The 13,221-nt window shown below is 29.6% G+C and overlaps 1 protein-coding gene across 1 annotated transcript in view; it reads left to right on the forward strand.

Moving 5' to 3' along the window:
* The window catches only part of LOC100161933 (uncharacterized), a 32,525-nt gene that overhangs the window by 13,294 nt on the left and 6,010 nt on the right, over positions 1-13,221 (forward strand).

The following is a 13,221-nucleotide window of genomic DNA, read 5'->3' on the forward strand; positions in this document are numbered from 1 at the left end:
ATAATTGGATTTGTTTGATTCCCATTGAGTTTATGCTTAGTATGTGAATTCCTATAGTAATGAGAAAGCCTCTTGCCCACGGTTTACGAGTAAATCTTGTTTACAGTCTGTCGGGTATGACAATGAACTGAACTCTGATAATGCTTGGATCTTTGCTTGTGTACGAATTGTTACTTGCCTAATATATTAGGTAGCAAATGTTAGATTGCTTTAATGATTATCTAATGGCAGACACTTATATAGGTATACAAAGCAGAGTTACGGGTTTAATTACCAAAAAAAATAAGTAGAAAGTACCCACAACAGTAACAGGCCATCTATCGGTCATCATCAGAGTTCATCTCGTTGTATATAGATGTTTTAAGTATTCGTAATTTGCATGTGCTTTCGTATCGAATCATTAGCCTGTAATATATATTAAAGTATAATCTTAATAGAATATTGTATATTAGCATTGAATATAAACTCTAAAAGTCAACAATTATATTAAATAGCATAAGCTTAGAGAGGTTACGTCGTTACGATGTACATCAATATATTGCTCTTACAGTGTTTATAAACACTATTATTACGTTTGTAATAGTTACTTACGTAAGCAATGTAAGATTTTTAATTTCTATTGAATTATTCTGTTATGCTTTCAAAATATATTTATTAAGTTTATTATTTACATATAACTATATATTATGTATAAAGCTATTTCTTCAGTTCATTATACCATAACATATGAAAAATTAAATTACATTCAAACACATTTATTATTTTTATACCCATTTAAAAAATAGGCACCTAAATAAAATAGATATTTATTTAGGCAATTTAAAACATGTTTTACAACTATTCTGGACTTATTTTACACTCATATCTCATACAAACATTAAAGTTATAAGCAAATTATTATTATTATTATTACATTTATAATCCACATAATATTTAAGCTAAAATATCAACTTATATGCAACTTAAGTACCTATAAGCCATTTTGGTTTTTCGTTGTAGAAACTCAAACATGCATACTATATAGTATATACAAATTCGTCTAACATGCAAAATTAATTTTTACCTATGATTGCAGTTTAAGATAGCAATTTAATACAATATGTCAATATAATATGTCACAACATTATAATTTATAGATAACTTTATTGAAGAAATAACATACTATTATATAGTATTTAGACATTTTATTTTATTGAATAATAGTTTTGAATTAAAATTACAAATACGATTTAAAGTTGGGTTAAGATTACACACTTTTATGTTGATTTAATGTATCGTATTATTTAGAAGTTGAAACTATTATTTAAAAATAGATCATAAGTTATTCTTCTCTTTTTTATGTATAAGTACTAAAGTAGGTACTTTTTTTGTAGCAAACTATATAAATGTAGTACATTAGTACATGATATTTTGGTACATAGTGCATGTATCTAATTTATTACTATCGCCTGAAAAAAGTCAAGTTCATATAAAACGATTACAAATCTTCATATTATTTCTAAAAAATATAAAAACTGGGAAATAATTAGAAGGATACGTATATTTTTTAGTAAATTAATCATCTTATAACATTATAGCGTTTATGTACCAATGTGCATAAAATCAAGGACGTATAATACCTTTTGAAATGTAGGGTATTCGTTGGTGCATAATAGGTAGGTGTTTTGAATTTTGATTTACTATACCTACTTCATACGTACGATTATACGAACTTTATTTAGATATATTATTCATAAATATTAAATAATATAAAATGCGTATAAATCCCCAGATTACACAATTTAATATTATTATAGGTAGATAGGATAATGCGTGATAATGGACTATTATGTATTAGACGTGAATAATAAGAGACAAACCTAATTTGTTTTATAACAATGACATTTATATTTTAGATTTTTCACGAGGTATAATAAAATCGAAAAAAATCGTAAAACTCTTCGATAAAATGCAATAAAGTTCCAAAGCTTAACATTAAACACGCCGTTGTTTTATTAGTTGGGATTAATAACTTTGAAATCTGGTTGAGATTTGTCGGATGACGTTTCACTCGTTACGGATATAATACTTATATTTTGTTATTTTTATCTCGACCTTACCTACTTTTGGTTTTAATAGAAAATTCGTGAATTTTGTGACCGAAAAGGGGATAATTGATGAGATTATATTTAGCTCATAGTATACAGCGTACAAATCTAATTAAGACTGGAACGGTTCCATTCAAGCTTTCTGCGTATCATAATATAATAAAATAAATGTATTATCATTTAATGTTATCATCTAATAACATTACCAACTTAATATACATCATAATATAATATATTATATTAGATACATAATAATATGTTTACCTGTTATATCCTATGTAATATGATTGTGACGTTCTATGTAGTATATAATGATTGAGTGTTGTGTTTGTTGTTTATTATTTATTTTTTTTTGCGGTAACCTTCTACATCATAGATACATGGTTAATGGTGATCGGAAAATAAATATGTAGTTTGAATTTTAATGTGATAATATAACAATTTACATATATTGTAGTCTTTGTTTGTACCTGTATTTTATACATAATATAATTTATTAGACTAATACTTCCTCTTTTTAAATATACCTACCTATCTGTGTAACGTTTATTAGTGACGTGTGTGTCGTAGAGATTTGTTTTTTTTGTGTCGTGTTTCCGCCATATTTACATAATATTGTGCATTGTAGTCGTATTTTTGAACCACATACACCTAAACGACAATAATATCTATCATGACGTAATTAGTTTACAAGAACATGAAATTTAAAGTCGACCGTGTGCATTTTTATTTTTTTTTTATTTTTACTGTCGTGTGCGCCGGCGACTGATTTCTCGATGCCGTGCTCGTGCGTGTATGTGTGTGTGTGTGCGTGCAGGTGCGTTGTCACGCAGTGGTTGGATGCCCAGAGGATTCGCTTCGACGTCGTCCCGGTCACCGGCCTCGTATCATTCGTTCGGCAGCACCGACCAGAGCGGCTACGACAAGAGGCATTTGGCCGCGCTTGCTCGACTAGGCTGGCTGCCGTCGTTTAGAAACCCTCATTCGTTTTACATGCGTAACGGCAGAGGATCGTCGTTCCAATGCGATATAAACAAGAGGACCTCCACCACAGTCTCCGAGTAAGATAGATACGAATGTTTATATTGTGTTAAACGGTGATATCAACGCGTTTCACACATATTTATATACTTGTGTGTGTGTGTGTGTGTGTGTGTGTGTGTGTGTGTCTGTGGGTTATGTTCTCTGGATCAGGTTCCCTCATACGTGAAATTCATACTTTTTTAAATTCAAATCGCAAGCCGAACAATAAAATAGGAAGCACATAGTATCTTCTACACAAACTTCCATGAACGACTCCAAACTCATTTCATAAAATATCTTGTCATCCTTACACTCCCAGGAAACCCTAATCGCAGATAAAAAAATGTGGTGCCGTGACCTTTTGCAAAACTTTAATACCTTACGCCTCTAAACATATACATAAATAATAATAATTATTATTAAAAATAATCAACTAGCCAATAGTCACTAATGGGTACTTTAATCATACCTTTCACGTTGTATAATACTCTTATCATATAAACTTATTGTGCTGATCTGTATAGATTGTTTATGTCAAATAAAAATTTTAAAAAAAATCGAAAGTCTTTTTTTGTACATTGTTTGTACTAAAAAATTGAAATTTCCAAATTTATCAATACACATATTCGTTGGTGTTTGTATAAGAAAAAGGTTTTACATTTTTACGTAAGCCCAAAATTTAATAGTTTAATACTTAACCTTCATAATAAAGCCAACGTTTGTTCATATTATGCGTTGTTAATGTTAAGTAATATTAAGCAATATTTCCACAAGATGGATCTACATGTGAATACTAAGTCACGAATGCCTAAAAGTATACTTATAGTTTATATGATATCCAATGGAATCATTGGAGTCTATAAATCCGTTGAAATGTATTCGATTATTTAAATGTATGTAATATTTTTAATTTTTAATAACATCACATGTTTGGAAAAGTAAATAAGTACTTGTTATGAAATATTTTAATTACTTTTGTAACACGGCGACGTGTATATGCAATTTTAATACAATGCAATACACTTGAAGCGAATGTATCTTACTATAATACTTGTTAATGTACCCACTAATGTATATTGGGGGACGGAGTGGCCGAGTGGTCTAAGGCGAGTAATGTTGCCCGTCAAATTGAAATAAAAAAATCATTGTGGGTGATAGGTCTTTATCTTCCAACTATTGGATATTTAAAAATGTTTAAGTAATAGTACTGATTACATATTTATAATATTTAATTAACATGCCGTCTGCGTTGTCTCCGTCTTACAAGTGCGCCACAAAGCAAATTTACGCTCAGCAGATCCTCCGTTATTTTAAACATTATAGAGTGAATCGACCTATTACGAAATTTGATGGTAAGTACATTATCTGTGTTCGTATGTTTGTTTTTTACGATATTTCAATTTTTTAGCAAGTTATGCGTCTAAATTATAGCGTTAATTCAAAATTCTCATAACTCACTTAAAAACTGAATACTCGTAAAGTACCAATATACGAACACATATAATGTTCCTAACATCAAGTTTCGTAATTAGGTTGATTCACTGTAATGTTTGAACTAACGGAGCTAAATGTGATCTGTTGTGCGTAAATTTTCCTGATGATAATAGTAACCAGGGGCCTAAAAAGCGTAGGTAGTCTGCTACTGGATAAATAAACATAATATGCCTGACTAAAACCTAAAGATAAATCGCATAGGTGTATGGTGTTTATCCTATTTTAGATTATTGTGGTGTGAATCATATTGATTTTACGGCAATGTGGTATATTTTATCTTTTGAAAAACACATTGAGTAAACATTAGGTAGATAATAGTGGGTTTAATATTTAATATGGTTCAAAGGCTTCTCGCAAGAACGAATAAATTAATACGCTTTGAGGAAGTGGAGTTGAATGCAACAATGTTGAATGTTATATTCCCATTATATTGAAACAAAATGGTGATTAAGTGTTTAGTTAACATCAACATTTCGGCTTACTCTTGGTATTATTACTACATTTTATGGGGGTCCATTTTATAACCAAGTGTCTTAATAATAGTTACATACATGATTTATTTGATATAAACTGTTATAACTTATGACTCAACTATTATCCTATATATCATATATTATACTTATTGGCTGCATCGCAACTGACGCCTTAGGACACTCGGCCACTCCGTCCCCCCAATATATATTAGTGGGTACATTAACAAGTATATTATAGTAGTATAATAGTAAGATACATTCGCTTCAAGTGTATTGTATTGTATTAAAATTGCATATACACGTCGCCGTGTTACAAAAGTAATTAAAATAATTCATAACAAAAACAACATGACAATAAATTATTATCATTGGCCTACTCTTGTAATAATTTAAGATTTATTGCCTGAAAACCCAATATTTTGAATGATGAAATATTGAAGTCTCTATTTATATTAATGAATCTAATATTAATTACTACATCAGAAATCAGCCGGAAACGGCCACAGCTTACCAAAACAAAATTACCGTTTGGTTAGATATTTACATCTTTAATCTTATAATATGATTATTATTTCATTGTTTAATACTATGAGCAATATTTATTGAATTACTTGTTTGTTATTTATACATATCTAATTAGCTGATTCATTAAAAGTTATAAGTTAAATAGTATAGTTTATTAATTATGTTATAAATTTCAATAATAATAAGCTAATATAAGTCAAAACTAATTTTCGAGATGTCTCTTTAAATATTTATATAAAGGCAGTAAGTTGACATGAAATAATTAAATGTCTTCAGACATACGATAAGCCATGTATCTCTATATAATATTATCTCATATAAATACTTACTTTGTTTCTCAAATTCGCATATTTTTAAATCACTTTTAAAACACAATATTATAAAACTAAATTTAATAATGACATTCTTTTAAAGTATCACACAACTTAACGAAAGGCTGGGTTTAAATGCTAAATTCTAATTAACGTTTCTGTGAAGCTGTAGTTTCATAAAAAGTTTTACAAAAATGTTTAAACTTTAGGAATTCTATTTCGACTAAAATTTATAATTATTTAGTTAGAATACAAACAACTTATTTAGTATAGTTGTATATATTTTTTTGTTTCTTTTTATTGGTTTTAAATTGAAACTTTTTAATATAAAAATGAATGGCATTTAGTGAGTCTATATATATATATATTTAACTACGAGGAGATTATTGGGCTGATATAAAAATAATATCGTATGGCTATTAATTATTATAATATATTTTTTTTATTTTATTTACAATAATTTATATTAAATAATACAACAAGTAAAACGAATAAAATATATAAGAGGTTTTGACATGGGGTTCACACGATGAGAGAAAATATTCATTGATATTACTCAACAGTTATAACCAATAAGTAAAAAATATAATTGTTATACCTTCTTACTTATATTGATTATTGATATGTTCTCGAGATGGCTCCATACATTTAAAGACTATTTTAATTAATTGTTTAAACTACTATATTATTATCGTAGTATGTATATTATATTCAAGAAAAAAATTGTTTGCGGGTGTATCAAACATCATAAACACATGACAGCTAAAACGGAAATTTGACAAGGGTTTTAAAATCGCTAATACACACGTGGTGTAGTGATTTTGTGGATAACTAATATTATTATGATAGATTGATAGCTATAATTTATCTTATAATAAAAAATAAAACTGTACGCACGTCGTGACATGTAATTTAGATGTTTATGTATAAACATGCTGACATTCGCGATATTTTAAACGGAGACATCCCACGTAAACTGCGGACTGACCCACGAGAAAGTTTTGATGGATCGATGTGGCTCGCTCGTCTGAGATATATAGATGGATCATATTGTTCACAGAGTCTCTATATAAGACCACAAGTAATAATATGCAACCCTTAGCTTTTTTATCCTGAAGTAATTTTTTTCTTTTGTCGTCCTCTAATAAACTAGTGAGTGTAATCCCTCACGACAACCACATAGACAAATATTACGTACAAACACGGTACATGTCCATTCTTATGCGCATAAGGGCATCGTTTGGGAGAGGAAATAAGGGGCTTCTCCCTTACAACTTTTCTCGTAATTATAACTTTATCTATTTAATATTTGTAATATTCTGTGCCGGCATAACATTATACTAAACTCTATGTATATATACTGTGGCTTATCAGGTCGATTTTGAAGTTCTCTGTAGTTGTTATTTGGGACGCAAGTGATAGAAGCCAGATTTATAATTTGTATGGCTTATATTTTGTAAATTAATCATGCACACCACGATTAAGTACTAGTATTGAATAAACTAGGTTTAGTCCTTATGGATGATTGACAAATTTTTTCGAACTGGATATTCAAAAGGAAAACTTGTTGAAAGATCAATGGGCTGTCCCGAGATACTTAGCCAAGTTAGTTTCAAAACTCTATTTACCCAGTCTAAATCTCTTTATCTTTTATTTATACTATTAAAGACTCCCGTAACCGTAACCGTAACCGACTAACGTATAGGATAATGTGTATTGCCAATAAGGAGTTTGCAATCATTTTTATTTAATAAAGTTTTTTGGGTATATTTGTATCGCATAATTTAATAATTTATCTAGGTAAGTTATCTGTATTTTAAGGCGTGACCCGTCCTGTAATAAAAACAAATAAATATATACAAATATAATATATTATATATCACCTACCACTACAAGTTATATTGATACTTGTTGGCTAGGTGCGTTTCTATAATAATAATCAATTAAATAAATAATAATAATAATAATATATCCAATATATAATCTAGAATACTGGTAGAGACATTAGCTCGTCGTTTCTAAGATAATATAACATACGTATATTGGAGAAAATATTCCTTAGGGTCTTTAGGATCAAGCACGTTCAGAATTCAACTGTGTGGCTGATATAATATCTGCGATGATTATCTAATAAGTCATAATATTATAAGATTCGATACCTACATATTAGATACCTACCACGTTTCTCTCCTTGTCACCTTGACCGTTGTTTTTTTTTATCTCAAGTCTTGACGCATTTTTTCGTTTTTCCAGACACGATCCTAAGTAAACAAAAAACACAAATTCACGATTATACCGCGCGTAATATTAGGTATATTATAGTTTATATCGTGAGCGAGGTATGTAAACCTATGTATATGTAGGTTTGTAACCTATAGGTTATGCGTAGATTGTAGATACAATATAACCTGTAAAACGTATCCTGGACACGAGCCTAAGTATAAGTGTATAAAGATTCGGAGCGCCGGTCGGTCTGTTTTTCTATTCTACCGTTCGGTTCGATATCGATATCGATGATAATAATAATAATATAATATTGTCAGTGTTATATTGCTATTATCGCTTCGACGCAATAATGACGTGGATGTTTCCGATGAAATGTAATAATATATTGCATACGTCGTAATACACCCGAGCCGAGCCGGGCCATCAAGCTCGTACATATATATTTTCTCCATCCGCAGTTCCCCCCGTTGCAGGACAAAAGATAATAATCATATTATTTACAAAACTGCTGTGCAGGGGTTCACAACAATAACGGCACCGGGATTGATGTTGTGTGGGGGGGGGGGGGAGGAGAGATGGAGGTCGAGACAAGGACATAATATTTTCTCGGTGAAAATACTTTTCTAGGCGTAGGTAATGATAACAACAACTATACTGCGTTTGATGTAATTTAGTTAATATATTATGACGTAATGTTAAGTTACGAAAATAATACGATATGGACGGTACCTAGTGTCACAATACAGTACAATAACAATAATAATACTCGTGTTTGACCGACCATACGTCGTTTTTACCCATTACTAGAATCGTACGTGTTCGCACCCGGCTCTGATAGATATTATTTTATATTATTATACACGTATTACGTTCGAGTGTATAATATTATATATGTTTAGGGTGCAAAAATGACGGCTGGTAAAATGTTTTCGTCCGGCCGGTGACTCTCGCGTGTTATAACGAACACACGTCGTGCTTCCTATACAGTCAAGTTATGGCCGACAAAGCATAACGATATTATTGTACATATAAAGGACGTGTATGGTTTTATTGTTGCGTGTTTGAGGTATTTTTTTCTCGCTCCACTCCGACGTGACTGCACGGCATAATAATATACGCGTAGTTATCCGCAGTTGTTCGGCCCACGTGTCAAAAGATTTATCGTTATTTTTCATTTTTCTGTTTTTCTGTTTTTTTTTTTCTGCCCCCGCAAAGCTCCGACAAAGTTCCGAAAACCGAAACGTGTGAATGTGCAAATCAGCCTCCCACGACGACGCTCCTATTATATAAACGCGCGTGCATATAATAATATTAATATATATTATTATTATTATTGTGATACGAACTCGAATGAAAAATCGGTCACGCGCATAAATCGTGCGTGGCGTTCGTCGGTTACAAGTTTTGATTACATTTTATGATAACCGTATTCGCCTATTGGTTGCTGCTGTGCTTGCCCGAGAATCATCATTATTGATATTTCCAACTTTTCATATCTATAATTGAATCTTTTCGACCACATCGTTTCGCGACTAAGCCAGTTTGTTCGCGCTAAACACCATGCGTATGTCATTGTGCATATATATATATAGGTGTTTTTCGGCGGCTGTTTGCAGAATAGTAGCGCACCAATAATTAATAATGTCAAGCATCTAAAAACAAACTTACTAAACTAAACAAATCTACTTAAAATATTATGAGACACGCCATAATGCTATCTTGTGATAAAAACTAATAATTAACGAAGCGCATTGTTAATACGTTGATGATGTATACCTAGGTACAATTTTCATCACATGTGCAGTAGGTACCTATTTCAATATGATAAATATAGATTTTAATATGAATTATACTTTATTCTATTCATTTGATAAGGTTTTATAATATTTTGAATGGAAAACATATTTTTAATTTCAAATTCTGCAGGAGCATAACATATTTATTATTTTCCAATATTATGTTTTCGTCTAAGTGATGGGTGAGAATAATCTGGTGTATAATAATATAGTAAACAATGATTGATTGATATCTTTTGTAAAATATAATTTTACCAATAGGTAGTATAGGTACCTAAAATCAATAATAATAATAATGTACAGGAGATATCAAGCCATGGATGTGTTTTTAATATTATTATTATACATATTATTGTAAATCCTTTAAACTAATCTAAAAGTCAATGTTTTAATATATGCAGTTCTCAAATTCATCTTCCGACGATAGTGTATTGCGAATGTCTTATTAATATTATATATTTGAATTTGATCGGTTTTCGTGACTCGTGCATTAAGTTAGGTTATAGGAACTTTGGTTGTGATCATAAAAGTAATTTTATTATTTTTTATCAAGGATTATCGAAGGTTTTAAATTATTAGTTGAGGATAATAATTGTACCTATTATAAATTTTAATATACTATAACAATATAGGTACCTATTCGGCATTCGTGGTATTATACAATATAGTGTGATTAAAAGCTCAGAGAGCTGAAAAACAATATTTAAATAATTAAATATTCAATGATGATACTATGTTTTCTTTTTATTGAAAAATCGGTTTACAATAATTTTATACATACGCTATACTGAATGTTTACATAACTAAAACATAATCGAATCACGTGACAACGACCATGAATGGCAGGAATGATGCTGGAGAGAGTAGAAGAATTGGAGATTTACATTATTTTCAATTTTCCATCGATATCATATAATATGTATATTATATTATTATATTAACAGTTTATATTATTAATATACGAAGATAAAGCTGGCCGTGGTATAGGGAAAATAATCTATACACACTTTCCCATAGACCGATAAACATTATTCATCGAATACCTGTACAATAATATTTATATATAAGCACATTACGCCCATCCCAACAATGGTGGCTGCTTTTGAAAGTCTATTATATAAAGGTCATTATTTAGGTCCAATAACAAAATGCTTAATGGGACCTTTTTTTTTTAAATGCTTTTCCATCCTTTTAAGTTTTAATCAACTCGAATCCAATTGTTCAATCGGTTAAACTATACATTTATACGAATAGCTGCAAATAAATAGTATTAAATATTACCTTGGTTGCAGTCGGTGAAGATACAGATAAAAATTTAATGATAAATCGTAGGCAATTGGCATAACTGTGAAAAAAAGAAATTTTAAAAACTAAATTAGACGAAAACCAGGCCAGACAGCGGTCTATTTGTGAGAAATGCGTGGTACAGACATCGATTAGCGCCAGACGGAACGGCGGATATTTTGATTAATTTTATAGTTTTTATTAACACGTATTTTCCTACCTAGTAATAAAATTGAGCTACTTCATTGATCTTTCAAAAATTATTATTCTTCTTATTTAGTTTATTATTTGTGAAATATACGAATGACGTACAGTACCTACCTATTATGTTTTCTATGAATGCGATAAAATAAAATTAAAACCTGTATATGAGAAGATCTCAACGGTGTGTCAGTGTCGTATGTAAAAATAGCATACTAAAAAGAATTTAATTAATTAATCTAGGTACTTAAATCATCGACTATTATTCTTCCTTAGACAAACTATATTGATACCACCACCGTTTAAACTCGATTTCATACTAAGTGCACATAAAAGTGATCCAAGAAATTTTCGAACACTCGTTCTATTTGTAAAATATGTGATCATAACAGTCTTAAAAAAAACTTCGCCGTATTATATACAGTGCGGTTAAAACTAATGCAGATGGCATCTTCAACAATGATTTGTTCTTGTCGTCAATACTTATATTTGTTAATACAAACTTTTACTTATTCTAATTGTTCACTCTTTTATCATTACAACTTTTGCTCAATGTATTTAGTTCGAAATAATACTTGTCAGCATGTTTGGCAAGTATGAACAGCCTGTCACTTGTCAGCCTGAAAGCACATCGAAATTCGTAAATTATTCTTATTCATCTCCTCGAACGTAGTTGAACTTATCTCATTATACTCGTTATAACTTACAAATATAATATATATTATATAAGTAGCATAAAAATCATCCACCCTGTATTATATAAACAAAGTTTGATTATTTTTTTTAATACTTGCATAGGAATTTAATTTTTATGACAAATAATTTGAATCTAATATTGTCTAGTATTTCTTTTTAACTTTTAACTGCAATTTTGACAAATAAAAAACGTTTGTGCGAAAAAATTCAAGATTTTAATAATGGCTTTGTTTTATGCGAGAATATAGTTTGTGTTAACAGTTTCAGCTTAAGTATTCTGCAACATAGAAACTTTAAGTTTTAAGCTTGTAACTTGATGTAATCTATAGTGACTATATTGCAGCAGAATATGCCAAAGTATCAATTCTGCATCTATGATTTTGCACATTAATGTTAGTTATTTTAAATATTAATTACCTATTTTATGTGATACAGTGGTTTCTATTGACAATTAAACAACCTAAATCTAATTCTAACTCAAAGAGAAGAAAATATAAAATACATAGGTATTATAGAAGGACAGTATACTGTTAGTACTTATAGTCTGTAGGCTACAGTAAAAATGTCATCTAATAAATAATAACTAAATGGCCAAGGCTAACGTAATGCTCGGAATATTGGTACGGTCCATACAATTTATAACAAAAGAAATAAAAAATGCGGAAAACTGGTACTATTCAAAATTTAATTTTCAGGGGTCCTAAACTATTTACAATGTTTATAATATAATTTTGATAAATCACCATCGTCAACAATTTAAATTTAAATAATACTTAGAACAAAAAAAATAATAACAAAACACAAATAAGTACATACAAAGTAGCAGGTAGATAAAATAAATATAAAATATAGGTACAATAAATATAATATAATATAATTTATGATTAATAACAATTAATTCATATACTTTGCTATATTATTTAAAAATTGTCCTATTTGAATGCTTTATTTAAGAATCTACCACATTTGTTGTGTAGTTTGTCTTGCAAGGTATTTTTAGATTCTGAGCGGAACGATGAATGTATTGATTTTACAATGATGTGTGTTTTTTTTTATTTTATTTTATTTTTTTTTTGTGTGTCTGTGTACACGATAAGTAGTCGAA

This window comes from Acyrthosiphon pisum, chromosome A1 (assembly GCF_005508785.2).
Source record: "Acyrthosiphon pisum isolate AL4f chromosome A1, pea_aphid_22Mar2018_4r6ur, whole genome shotgun sequence".
Classification (NCBI taxonomy): Eukaryota; Metazoa; Arthropoda; class Insecta; order Hemiptera; family Aphididae; genus Acyrthosiphon; species Acyrthosiphon pisum.